General features: G+C 39.4%; 1 pseudogene; it reads right to left on the bottom strand.

Annotated features, from left to right (window-relative positions):
* Positions 1 to 13136: 13136 nt before the first annotated feature.
* Positions 13137 to 14272, bottom strand: LOC143849585 (abscisic acid receptor PYL4 pseudogene; annotated as a pseudogene).
* Between the last annotated feature and the right edge of the window lie 797 nt (positions 14273 to 15069).

Genomic DNA, 15069 nt, shown 5'->3' on the forward strand with positions numbered 1-15069 from the left:
TCAACCATCTAAATGGGGTTATCAAACTCTCAAAAGGGGTTTATCAACCCTCTTTAACAAGTTTTCAAAAGTGTGTCCCCCATTCACAATTCTTGTATTTTGGTGTCCCCCATTGGTAATTTTTCCTTTTCTTTTCAGAGTCCTCTGTGAAGTAGCTTGTAGAACAGGAAATTAGAATTACGAAAATTCCCCTTACTTCCCTTGCCAATTCAGTATGGGCATGTTTGGCAACTAGAAAATTTATTTCAAGGTGTTTTGAAGGCCTTTTTATGCCCTCATCCCTCCCACCCTTTCAAGTCTCCCTCTCCGCCCATCCCTAAGAACTTTCCCCACTAATATTCCATGAATATTTTTTCATGCAATACCTAGCTAATTGATTAGCTTTCCTTGGCATGTTTTTTTAAAGATGACGTTATTGACCAAGATTGTCCAATAACTACTATTCCTAGCCCAAGCTATGTACGGGTGTAAAATGGCAGGCCCTCCTTATCAATAACATTTGGGTAAAGGGGCCCCATCTTGTCCTTCTGGGTAGCGATGGTGGACCCACCCATCAAAACTTGAGTGGAAAATGGTAGGCCACATCCCATAAAAACATGAAATGTAATGGGGTGGCCATGTTCCATCAATAGAATGAGGTGTAAAATGGTGGCCCCAACCTATGCATGGGTTTGGATGGAGATGGTGGCCCACCAAATCAAAACATAAGGTGTATAATAGTGGGCCCCGCCCATGCTAGGCATCATTATAAAATGTCAGGCCCCACCCCATCATATAGCATGAGGTGAGTTTGGGTAGAGATGGCTGGCCTAGCCTATCAATTGCAAAATGGTGGCCCCCACCCATGTCATGCACAGGTCTCATATTTATCTACTTTCAACCCCCTTCTCTCCTATTCAGACTAAAATTCATGTACTAGTTTATCATAGCTCCTACTCAAAATAAACTATCCCAATTTCCCTGGGGTTATAAGAAAACCTTAACATCAACTAAGATTCTAGATGACAAAAAAAAATTCGAAACTCCAACTTCAACTAGGATTCTAATAGAAGTAGTCCTACATCAAAGATGGCAGGGGACCGCGAGGAGATTCTTGCTCCTAGATGGTCCCCTCTTACCCTGGGTGGTTGAAGTTAAATTTTCATGACTTGAGCTTGGGGATTTCAGAGCCCTGGGAATAGGAGATGTTCTAAGAGCTGAGAACAACATCACAAAGCGGGTCTTCTAAAGTCCTATTGGTTTCAACAACTCGATTGACGAAGAAATGAGAGCAATTCACCAGGGCATCAAAATGATGTTGGTCAGAGAGACAATATTATAGTAAAGGGTGACTCGCTCAACATCACTGGATGGATGAAAGGACGATCTCCTCACCCTTGGAGATTTTTTCAAAGTTAGATCTTGGACAAGGTAGAGGGTCACTTGGTTCGCTTTCAACACGACGAATGGAGAGGTGGATTGCCTTGCTTGAGAAGGTGTGGCTAGAGGGGCGATAAAGATATTTGAATTTCTCACCCCGTGAGGAGTTTTGTATTTGTTTTATGGGTACGTTTTGCTAGTGAGTGCCCGTTAAGCAGCATTTAATTGCTATTGAGATCTTAAATTTACATATATGTTCAGGAAAAAAATCTCAAAACATGTGTAAAAGTCTAAGTGTAAAAGTCTAAAAATATGTGTAAATTCAAGTTCTCTATGACCATTAAATAAGGGCTCCTGTCAGCAAAACCCTTGTTTTATTTCTTTACCTTCTCTTGTATGCTCAATATTCTTGGTCGTGGCTGCTCTTTCTAATAAAACCTCACCCTTACAAAAAAAACAAAAAACAGATGGCGGGACGGGCGGGACTGGCTAGGGCTAGGGCTCTGGCGACAGGTGGCCTAGGGCGGGCAGGGGTTGGGAGAGAGAGAGAGAGAGTAGGCAGGATCATGCCTGTCAGGTTGGCTGATAGGAAAAGTATGTGAAATCCACTCTGGCAGCTCGAATAGCAAAGAAAAAAAATCTGCGGGTCATAGTAGAAAAAGCACCATTTTCCTGAACTTTTCCAGTTTAGTGCCCAAACGGAACGGAGACGAAAAGGCAATTTTCTTTCCTTTATCACATTAAAGAGACCCAAATAAAGGATATGCTTTTCAAACTTGACTGACGCGATATATTCAAAGGCAATGACAATTCATGTGCCAATGGAATGCAATTTTCAAACTTTGACTTGACCCAACGAAATTAAGTTTAACGTTGAGAAAAGATACAGGCGTAATTCATATGAAACCTTATCTGGATCATAGAAGAACTGAGAAGTACTTCTAGTACTTTCTTTTGCTATAACTGGTGAAAAAACAGAGCAGGGAGTTATATACCAACTGTTTTCCAAGAAGGATCCGATACTCATGAAGGATGTTACACTGACATGTGCCACCTTGAGACCAACTAGGAAGTTGACCCGGTCTTGATGAATGTTCATGGTTTGAAATTGCGACCTAAATCCGATCAACACCAACACCGAAATCCGAAATTTTCGAAACGTACAAAATTTCGGTCGAAATTTCGGCTAAATTTTTAAAAAAATATTAATTTTTTATTCCCGTACCAAATTCAGCCCAAATTACCAAAATTTCGGTCCCAAAAATTGACATTTCGTGCCTCTTTACTCAATTTGACCGAAATTTCGAGATTTCGGTTTCGGCTAGGTCCGAAATTTACGCCGAAACCGAAATTTCAAACCATGTGAACGATAACGTTTACTTTAAAATTTTGGGAAAATGATCAGAAAAATGTACCTTCTGACAGAAATTGTCAGAAAAGGGAGCTGTTTTCTAAATTACCAAAGAAGGGAGGAGGGAGAAAACTTAGCCCTTTATAAAAAATTTCAATGTATTTTTTTACTTTTTCATCTTTAATCTTTTTACCTCATCTTCTCCAACTTCATTTTCACTGTAGCTTGCTTCCTCTTCTCCGTTTCCCATCGGTAACGACGGCAACGACAATGAGAACCACCCCCTGGGGCGATCGAAGTTTAGGTTAGTCCCTTCTCATTTTATATTTTCTCTAGTTTATTTGTTTTTCCATATGGGTTTAGGGTTCTTTCGGGTTTAGGGTGAAGTTTGAGACCCTCCATCTCTATCTTCACCTCTTTTATCTGGTTCTCAACCAACATATTTTTGTTTGTCGTTATTTTTTATTTCCTCTGGCTCGGAACCACTATTTCTGGTTCGGAACCACCATTGAGCCTCTCGGAACCATTATTGACACACTTGGAACCTCTATAAACACCCTCTGAACCACTATTCAGAGGGTTGCAATAGTGGTTCGAAAGGTGTGATAGTGGTTTTGAAACTCAATAGTGGTCCAGAAAGCCTCTAATAGTGGTTCTAAAAGTCAATAGTTGTTCAGAAAGCCTCAATAGTGGTTCAATAGTTGTTCCAAATGTCTAATAGTGGTTCAGAAGGCCTTAATAGTGGTTCCATGGGTCTAATAGTGGTTCCAAAGGTGTAATAGATGTCTAATAGTGGTTCAAAATGCCTAAATAGTGGTTTCATGGGTGTAGTAGTGGTTGCAAGGGTGTAATAGATGTTTCAACAGTGGTTTCAAGGGTGTAATAGAGGTTCTTAACCTCTCAACAATGGTTCCAAGGGTCTAAGAGTTGGTTCCCAGAGTCTAACAGTGATTCCTTTGATATAATAGTAGTTCAAAGGGCCTCAACCATGGTTCTGACATTGTACTTAGAGGTTCAAAACCTCTCAAGACTGGTTCCTTGTGTCTAATAGTGGTTTAGAGGGCCTGAATAGTGGTTCCAAGGGTGTAATAGTGGTTCCAAGTGTCTAATAGTTGTTAAGAGGGCCTCAATAGTGATTCCAAGGGTCCAATAGTGGTTCATAGGTTCTCAATGGTAGTTGAAACAATGTAATTATGTCTAACAGTGGTTCCTAGGGTATAGTAGTAGTTCAAAGGGCTTCAACATTGGTTCAAACATTGTAAATAGTGGTTGAGAGGATGTAACAGTAGTTCTAAGGGTGCAATAGTGGTTTAAAGGGCCTCAACAATGGTTCAAACAATGTAAATAGTGGTTCAGAGGGTTTAATGGTGGTTCCAAGGGAGTAATGGTGGTTTAAAGGGTATGTTAATGGTTTAGAGGGTCTCAATAGTGGTTCAGACCTTGTATTCATTGGATTGGATTAATTGGGTTGGATTCCATCTAAATAGGTCTAATTTGGATTCATTGGTTTGGATTCCATCTAAATAGGTTATAATTTGGATTGATTGGATTGGATTCCATATAAATAAGTCTAATTTGTATTTGTTGGATTAGATTCCACCTAAATAGGTTCTTATTTGTTTTCACTGGATTGGATTCCATCTAAATAGGTGTAATTTAGTTTCATTGGGTTTGATTACATCTAAATAGCTAAAATAAGAGATAGTTGAAATTTAGTGTCTTTGTTACTTTCAAATTGAAATAATATTCTGATAATTTGATTTCACATCTTTTAACATACATATTTTTTCTAGAGAAAGGTAGAAACTTATTAATACGGACCATGATCTTTCACCACCTAGTGATCATGGTGAGTAACTTGGACCCTAAAGCATTAGTTTTCATTCATGTTAAGTCTTTGGTAAGTTTTTCTGTTTTTATGATAACTCATTTTTGTGCGGCCAAGTTACGTTATATCCAGATGTTGTCCTTCCAAGTTTCACAATTGGATCCAGTCCTTGAATCTTAAGAAGGCCCATGAGAAATGGATACAAAGAAGCTTATTTCGTCATTTGCTTAACTTAGAAGGTGTCAAATTGCACAAGGCAATTTTGACCACTTTAGTACGTTCATGGCAACGTAAAAGCAATTCATTCTTAATAGGTGGGAAGGTAGTTCCCTTTCAAGTGAGGGATGTAGCACTAATCATAGCTTTATCCATGAGAGGCGAAAGAATCGAAATAGATTGGATTCCACGGATGCGGTGCAAGGTTGGAGGTTCCCAAGTCCCTCTGCAACCTTTGAGGAGATTTTGCAAGTAGGTCAGACCGAATACAATTTAGATGAGGAAGATTCTGTCTAGGCGAGGGTGAAGGATGTCTTCCTGCTCCTCTTTAGAACTGTGTTGTTTCCACAACGTGATCAGAAAACCACTTCCTGCCTCTTCCCCTATATAGATTTGAAGATTGTCAGAAGTATTGCTTGGGCGTACCCTATGTATGACTACATCATAAAGTCATTGAATTCATATTCTGATTACGGACGAGGACATATGTTCGGATGCTCTATCATATTACAGGTAAATTTTATACATATTTAGTATTGTTCAAATACTTTATAAATTATTCCTTCTTTAAATAACTATGTCTTGATTTCAGGTACAGTTATTTGAGCACACCACGTTGTTTCCTATATATAGGTCTAAAAAGAGTTTTGTTTCCTTTGCATGTGATTAATCATTGAATTCTACTTGATTTGGATATGGTTGAGAAAGCATTGACAATCTACAACTCGTTGAAAGACATGACGTATTATAGAGAGGTGAAACCCCTGGTAAGTTCTATCGATGAAACTCAATTCATTTGAACATATATAAAACCCTTACATGGTAATTATTTATTCCTAGATTGACTACCTTACGGGATATTTTGCTGAGTGGAATATCGATTTAAATGCATTTCCAGTTGTAGAGCTAAAAAAACGGCCCGTACAGAAAAGCGGGTGATGTTACTTGTACCTTTCATTGTACTTGAAATGTCATAATTACACCTTAATTTCAGCATATACGTATTGCGTCAGCTGGCATGATATTGACATTCACGTTTTGCAGCAATGATTGTGGTTTATTCGTTTTAAAGGATATGAAATATCTCTCCCGTGATGCTAAGATAGATTTCAACCAGGTAGATATCTCGGCTATGAGGTAGATTACTCGATGATTTTTTAGATGGAGTATATGGGATAGTAAATACTAAGTAGAAGAGATGTTATGATTGTAAACGAAAGGAGAGTATAGGGAGTAGGCAGTGTGGTGATGGTGGTGGTGATGGTGATTTGAAGATGTATAAACAATGTAAATAAAAGACGATCTCTAAAGTTAGTTAATGTAAATGTGTGGCACCTATTTGTGGAATCTATTTGTGTCATATATTTCTCCCTTTCATCTTTGTCCATTTATTCATGTGAAATTAAGTGGGACACATCGATGTGATTTTATTTTTTTTAAGAAGTCGACCTCTTTCCGTCTTATCTCATCAGGTTGTAATTGCACTAAACAGGTCGACCTTCAGGTGGACCTTTTTCAGTCTTATCTCATCAGGTTCTAATTGCACTGGACAGGTCGACCTTTTTCCGTCTTATCTCATCAGGTTCTAATTGCACTGAACAGGTCGACCTCTTTCCGTCTTATATCATCAGGTTGTAAATTGCACTGAACAAGTCGACCTCTTTCCGTCTTGAAGTCGACCTCTTTCCAAGAATTTAATTTTTCTACTCACTATTAGAGGAATCTTTTTTCCGCCAATGTACTCGAAGGATATTGCATCCTTCAAGTATCAATCAACATTTACGATAAGGGACGCCCTTCGCTCTACCATATTTACAAACCCTGCAAGGATAAGATATGAATGAGCGAACCACTATTTTAACAATAAGAACCACTATTTAGTTACTCTGATCTACTATTTAGTTACTTTGAACCTCTATTTCAACACTATTAACCACTATTTAGTTACTTAGAACTACTATTTAACAATTCCAAGTATTGTTTTAACACTAAGAACCACTGTTTTAACCCTCAGTACCATTGTCTTAACACTAAGAACCACTATTTAGCACTCCAGACCACTATTTAAATACTAAGAACTATTATTTAACACTCGAAACCATAGTTTTAACACTAAAGAACCAATATTTATCACGCAAACCTCTATTTAAACACCAAGAACCACTACTTAGTACTCAAAAATACTAAGAACCACTATATAATCACTAAGAACCACTACTAAGCACTCAAAAACACTAAGAACCACTATTTAAACACTAAGAACCACTACTTAGCACTCAAAACCACTAAGAACCATTATTTAATACTCACAAGCACTGTTTTAACCCTAAAGAACCACTATTTAGTTAATTAGAACCACCACTATTTAACACTCCCAACTACTGTTTTAACAATAAAGCATCACTATTTAACACAAAAAACCATTGTTTTATACTCCAAACTGTTATTTGAACAATAAGAATCACTTTTTAGCACTCAAAACCACTATTTTAACACTAAGAAGCACTATTTAGTTAATTAGAACCACTATTTAACACTCCCAAGCACTATTTTAACATTAGGGGACTACTATTTAGCACTCCGAACCACTATTTCAGTAAGAAGAACCACTATTTAGCACTACAAACATCTCCTTTCAAAGAACAAAGTTAAGAGGGAGAGAATACCCTAAATTTGATGCCAAATGGAACCGAAACCCCTTCCTACGTGGAATAAAGCATGCAAATGAGAAGATGCTGAAGAAGGCAAAAAGTACAAATGGGTTTGGAAGACACTAAAATGGGTTTTTCATGGGACTTTGAGAAGAGGAGCAATACAAGGTTTTTAAACTATGGCTTTGAGAAGAGATTGAAGAAAGTAGTGCAAATGGGTTTGATACCAAATGAAAGAACACTAAAATTGGTTTTAATGCCACTGTGAGAAGAGGTTGAAGAAGGTAAAAAGTAAGCAATCATGACAACAAGGTAAAAAGGTGATTTTTGGAAAACATTCATAAGGGATGATTGGATGGGGAAACTTCAAGAGTGAAATGGGGTATTCTCGTCCGGAAATGGGCTAAGTTTTATCCCTCCCTTCTTTTGTAATTTAGAAAACATCCCCATTTTCCGACAATTTCTGACAAAAAGTACATTTTTCTGATCATTTTCCCTAAATATTTCGGTGGAAAAGTTATTACTTTTCAAGTAAATAATATAAGAGGAATGATAGACTGAAGGGCACCCTTGCAAAAAAACAGTTTGTAGGGCACCCACATTGGTCCATAATAAGAAAGTGTATTTATTAGGGAACGAAAAAAATATGGAAACGACGTTGACAGCTATAACCACACACGCACTTTGCTTATTAGGGCCAATAGGAGCACCCCTTTGTAACTGGTTTTGTTTCTTCTTGATCAAGAGCCTAGAATCATTCTGTGAGTCAGATGAAGGGCAATAAGCCGGACTTGTAATGGCCAAAAATATTGATAAACCCCATCACCGTAAACATGGCCATATCATCAATGGTAGCTTCTTTTTTTAGCGAAAATGACACTAGTCTTAAATTAAAAGATATTTCCGTTCCATCTATTGTTAAGTTAAACTTCAATCTTAAGCGCGAAAACAAATCATACCTCTAACATGATGATCAGATGGTGGTGCTAGGTGAAGCGTGCGATCCGACCTTTGTAGACGCTTCCGATGAACATCATTTGTCGATCACCGGAGAGATCTTCCAATCTGACGAAGTTTGGATGTCCAGATCAATGAAATCTAGGGATTGGCCTTGGTAGATCAAGGATCACCCAGAGAATGCAAGCTTTTGTGATTTGATTGTCATCAATATCGTGATGACAATCAATCTTGTCAAAAAATTTCTCAATGGCATCTACAAACATCCAAAGATAACACAAACCTCAAAGAAGGAATGGCGGGCTGTTTCCAAAACATCCCAAACCAAGACTCCCCAGCCAACTCCTCCCTCAACCATCTCCCAAAGAGGCACTGATCTCCGAAATGTCATTGAGAATTCCCTGATAAAGTCCCAAGAAGCAGTTCAGGTAAAATCCCCTGCAATTAGTACAAGAAACTCCTTTGCAATTCTTGAAACTGACCAAGAGGATCCCAGTGAACCTACCAACCAAGAAGAAAGAAATAATCAGATCAGTCCCAATGAATTCACTGACCAGGAAGATGAAATTGAAGAATATGAACTTGATGAAACCTCTGAAAATGAGTTATTAGCAGAGAAAGAAGTAACTGAAAAATCAAATGTAGACCAAGGAAAGGAGATTGATGATGATGGTGATCCCCCAAAGTTTCAGAGATTAAGGGAGAGCATGAGAGCAATGAAATTTAGCGAGAGGATGAAAGAAGCCTTGGATCATTAGGAGCTTACATATGGTGTCTGGCTCTAGAATTTGGTTGTTTTAAGTTTTGATTTCAAGGGTATCATGTCCTTGGTTGTTATGTCCCCTTCCTTTTTCATTGTTCTAAGGATTGGGGAGTGGTCTTGTTGCTTTATTGTATCATCTTTCTTTATTTAATATTCTAGTAGGGATCTGCTTAACCCCATCTTACCGATCAAAAAAAAAAAAAAAACTTCAAAGATACCAATACCCATCTCTAATCCACCTAACCACATGGAGGGAGTCTCCCACTATAATGACATGGCCAATCTAACTTTGATTCACCATCCGAACTCTATCTAGGAGTGTAAGAACCACCACTTAATTCTAATCTTTCTCCAATAATTAAGAACAGAAAACACTCGCTTGACCTGACTCTCGAAGCTCCTAAAAAGACCCATAAGTTGTTACATTTGGTGCTATTTAATCATCTATACTTCAACACTCCCCTTCACATGTGGCCCCTCTTTTGAGTTGGCTATATACATGCATTTTTAGGCCATGTGTGGGAGCTATGATTTTTTATTCATGATAAATCAGTGTCTCCAATGGTGTGAGAGGGGTAGGGAAGGTGGGAGAAGGAGAGATTTGAGAGGGCAGGAATGAGTTGACAGTGAGAAGTGGCTAAAAAATCAGGAAAAAGTTAAGTACATTTGGAGTGGAGTTCTTTGTTTCCTGATTTTTCAGGCATTTCTTGACCACTCCCCACTGAGTCCCTCTCGTATTCTGGAAAACAGCCCCTCCCCGCCCCCGCCTTCCTCACCACTTGAAGAAGCTAATTTATCATGGAAAAAAATTCATGGTAGGCAAACATGCATTTTTAGGCCATGTGTGGGAGCTATGATTTTTTCTTCATGATAAATCAGTGTCTCCAAGTGGAGATGAGGGTGAAGTGGCTAAAGATTAGAAAACAAAAAACTCTACTCAAAATACAATCGACTTTTTTCTGATTTTTACCCACTTCACAACCTTATCTCGATCGTGCCCTCTCAAATCTCTCTCCTCCACTCACCCTATCCCTCTCTCATCACATGGAGGCACTACTAATTTGTCAAGGAAAAAAAAAATCCTCGCAGCCAGACATGGTCTTAATATCAAGGAGATGGGTTTTGAACCCAGGACGTGTCACGAGGCAATTCCTCTAATATTACGTGAAAGTACAATCAACTACTCCAAAAGCTTAAGTGGTTTGAGTTGGCGTTATTTAATCATTAATACTTCAACCATTAAAACAGGGATTTGCTAGAACGCAGTTCGCAGATGGGCTGTTCCATTTGAGAGCAACCACACAGCTCACTTTTCAGCAGATTTTGTCTTCATTCATGAGGTGGTTGCTCTCACATGCAACAGCCCATCCGCGACGCTAGCAAATCCCTTAAAACAAATATGGGTAGAGCCAAGCGGATTGTCACTCAGATAGCCACAAACTGAAAATTTTCTCAATTTTTTTGCACATCCTGTTGAGATTCTAAGTGACACTTCTTCAGCCACATACGGGAAGGTGATTTGGAGAAACACCTCCAAAGCATAGAATAAAGTTATTTTTGTAAGGAACACTTTCAAAATGGGTCTCCATCCTTGAAATAAAGATAATGTTGCAATTGCTGAACTACACTTTAAAACTGATCCTAAATCTAACATAGATTTTGAATTGGTTTTCTGGCGATTTGTGCCCTCTTCTTGTCTTCTTGCACACGTGTTTTACCAAAATAGATTCTGCTAGCAGCCCTCGTTTTGTAAAATAAAAATTGCATAGCTTCCGTGTGAGAAATTTTATGGTCTCCACCCTTGGAAGTCCGTCCCCGTGTGGGTGGTAAGACAAAAGTACCTCCATTTATATTTAATCCAACAGCAGCCTCTTCAAATGTAGGCTGCTCTTGGATCAAATATCAAGGGTGGTACCAGCCGCACAGGACTTCACGGGCGGCCACCCTATAAAAACCCGCTTTCGTGTTTGACTGAAACTTTTGTACGTACTGTGATTATGATTGGGGTTCTATAATGTCATATTGGAGAAATTATATGATGCCCGGCCGTCAAAATATAAAGGGCTGAAGGAGACATAACCTGCTGCCTTGGTTTGTGAACCAAGGAAAAGTAAAGAAGGGTGGTTTCCCTTGGATTAAAAATCAAGGAAGAGAGGGTTTGTCTCTCTCCGCCCTTTATTTTGACGGTCGGGCATCATATAATTTCTCGTCATATTGTATGGTTTAGGTTTGTAATCCTCTGCATAGTGGAAGCTCTTTGATCGCCTTCACTCATGGTCGTAATCACAGAACATGACAAACCACATACATCTTTCGTGTTCCCCATCCGTGTTCTAGTTTCATTTTTATTTTTTTTTCACTATTTTGTCTTCTCAAATAAACCCTACATCACTTTCACAAAAAAATCCAAGATTCATTTTGGTTTGAAAAAATGGTAGTAAGTAGAGGAGATGTGTGCGAGTGAAGTCTAGTATTTTTAAGAAGGTAAAGTGATGCTCACTTCATAGGATGATCCAAACCGTTAATTGATGGGCCACAATGTAAATACTCTTTACTACAACAATCATTTCCTTAGGAAGATCCTAACCCTCCGATCTGTAGACGACTGCACACTTAGAAACCTCCGTAGATAGGACGGTTAGAATCATCCGTGAAGAGATGATTTAGGGAATAATCCTATTTACGCCTTGGCCCCACAAGTGAACTGTCTGGATCAACCTATAAATTGTGGACTCCACTGTGTACAAATTTACTGGACTTCACGCGCACGTACAGCATATTAAGAAGAGTATGAGAAGAATTGGTTTTGAACAGTGAACGGCTGTGTGGTCAATTCAACAAAGGGGCAACGAGGTGACGCATTAGAAAAAATGAGTGGCTTTTAAAGGATTCAAAACAAAGAAAAAAGAAAAAGAAAAAGAAAGCACGGGGTCATTAAAGCTTCCATGTCCACATGCAGAACAACTTGCAACTTATTGCATTCAAACAAACAGGAAAAAACCCATCACAACTTGCCTATTTCTTTTATCACAAGTTGAGCTAATCAAAGCCAAGTTGCAGGAGAGAGAGAGAGAGAGAGGTCGTATTTTCAATGCAAGAGGCAAACCCCGTGCATGAACCATAATAGGGAACATCGCCTACTTTGCACAAGGGATGGACTCTATCTAGGAATGCTAAACTGAAGGGCATCCTTGAAAAAACCCCGCCTCAAGGGTAACCCTGACCGCTGGGATTTTTCAAAAGTAAACTTCAATTTAGCATTCCTAGCATTATTATTATTAGAGTAATAGGGCGCCCCATTGGTTTTGCCATCCTAAATGGTTTTTAATCATTGGGGGTGCCGTTTACCCATTTTTTTTGCAAGGGCGCCTAGCATTCCTCTTTTTATTATTATGCCCTTGCTAAAACCAGCTACAAGGTGCCCACATTGTTCCATCTGACCAAAATACATTTATATTAATGGCACATAAAAAAATATAAAATTAAATGAATAATAAATGCACTTTGTTGAGATGTTCCAATAGAGGTGCTCCTGTAGCTAGTTTTTTGCAAGGCACCCTTGAGTTTGGCACTCCTCTTACGGTGAGGGTGATGATGATGGTAAATGCACCCTTTGCATAGCAGGGCCATCCCTTGGAAGTGGTTGCATGCCTAAAGACGAATAAAGTTCAATTGTCATAAGACTACAAGGAGAGCGTGCATGATTAAAATGAGGGTGTTTTTATCTTCTGCTACTCGAAGGGGTGCAACTCGGTTCAATTTTTTTGGGAATTCCGGTTGAGCTTTTACCATAAAATGGGTCCGGGTCAAGGTTGATTGCGATTCATATTTTAGCGAAAGGTCACCCTACGCCGACCCAAGTTGCACCCTTCTCTAGTGGAAATGCTATAGAAGTGGGTGGAAATATCATTTCTGTAAAGAAAAAATAATCTAATGACTACAAGGTCAGCACAGAAAGGCCAAGATGTCATCTACTAGCAGCTATCATGATAGCACTCGATGGTTAATACATAACGCCTGAGAACAAATAATATTTTTTCCTTAATTCCATGAATCTTTTGTTCATCAAGCAAAAAGAAAAAGAAAAAGGGTTTCACAGATAAATTTGTGAGTTATCATGTCATACATGATGAAGAGGATAGTAGGCGCTACCAACCCCGTAGGGCCCAATTAGTTCTTCCTCTCTTCTTCTTTTTTTGAAATGGAGTTCTTCCTCTCTTCTTCTTCTTCTACTTCTTATTTTCTTCTCTTTTCTCCTCTTTATTTTCTTTCTCATCCTCTGGCTTGCATTATACATGTAAATCGTAGTCGAAATCACACATTGAGCAGGAAAATATTTCAACTTCAGGGTGTGGGTGGAATGGTTGAATTCTCAGCAATCTGAGCAAGAGACTGCAAATTACAGCTTACGATGGTGTCTACAAAGACACATGTGTCTTCCGTTGTGTTTCCAAGAGGGATGTCAACCACATAAGACTCAACAACGACGGTCCCACCCGATGGAGTGGGATGGAGGGTCGTGATCGATCGATAATTAGCGAGGCGGTGGTCCCCGCCGATGACACTAAAGCTGAGGACGTACAATTCATCGTCGAGGATTTCGAGTCGCTCGGTGCTGGATCCGGCGGGGAGGCCAGAGACAACGTGGACTTCCCGGAGGGTGCCGACATGGCCGTCTCCGATGATGAGGTGGCAGCTTTTGATGAAGTGCTTGTAGGCTTGTGGGTTATCGAAGCGTCGGAGGAGGGACCAGACACTGGGGACAGGGGCGGAGATAGGTTGGATGACAGAGGAGCAGCACTGGTTGGGGCCGACGGAGTGGGTGTGGCGGAGAGCAACGGTGTCGGGGATTTGGGTGGGGGAGGGTGGTGAGATAAGGTGGAGGAGGGTGGTGGTGGTGGTTTGGGTTTGTTTTTGGGAGCTCATGTTGGTGTTGATTTTATGAAGTTGGAGAGAGGATTTTGGAGGAGTTGAAGGCATATCTCTCTCTCTCTCTCTCTCTCTCTCTCTGTTGTGGTTTGGGAGAGTTTGGAGTTTAGGATTTGGGGAGGCTATTTGGATGGATTTATAGAGGGGATGGCTGAGAGAGGGGCTTTGATGGAGACTAGGGGTGTTGAGAGAGAGAGAGATGGGTGATTTGGTCTTGAAAGAGTTTAATTAAAATTCATGCGGAGGGCAATAAAATAGAGCCTACTTGGATGGCAAAGTTACTAAAATGGCCTTAGTTTGGACGTTAGGGCAAATTACCAAATTCTCCCTATCATTTTTAAATATGACGACACCAACTTCTCCCCAACCTGGTTGGACTTGTTGGATATATACTTTTGTCTTGAGATGTATACAAACTAGCATTCCTGCTACATTCTATGCAATTTACCAAAAGGTGTAAAATGCTGCCACACTATGCATGGGCTCGGGTAGAAATTGTGCGACCCACCCCTTCAAAACAAGACGTAAAATGGTGGGCCCCACCTAAACGCATGGGTTTGAGTTCAGTTGGCTACATCCACGGATCCACCCTATCAAACATGCTGTAAAATAGTGAAGGGTTTGGGCAGAGATGGTGAGCCCTACCACATCAAAAGAAGAGGTGTACGATGGTAAGCCCTAGAAAATATTCTAATAAAAGTTTCCAATGGGAAAAGGATTTTTAATAAAATTTTCTTTGAGAAGAAAACCCATGACAGAGAAAAGAAACACCTTCTGATTGAAAAAAGAGGGGGTGTTTTCGGCAATCGTGTAAGCCAGTGGATAGAAGATAAAAGATAAAAGAGCATCCTTTTCTAACAACAAAAGGCAAGTGGCCAAAAACATAAAAGATTATATAATGTCTAGTGTCAGCTGTCTTTCGCAGCTTAAACGCGGTTTTATTTAGGAAATTATATTTAATTAATGAATAGAGAGAGGAGTGTCTTTATTAAAACTAGATTGTGAATATCATTTC

This window comes from Tasmannia lanceolata, unplaced genomic scaffold, assembly GCF_043159265.1.
Source record: "Tasmannia lanceolata isolate RefF3 unplaced genomic scaffold, GAP_Taslan_0.1 ptg000018l, whole genome shotgun sequence".
In the NCBI taxonomy this organism is placed as follows: Eukaryota; Viridiplantae; Streptophyta; class Magnoliopsida; order Canellales; family Winteraceae; genus Tasmannia; species Tasmannia lanceolata.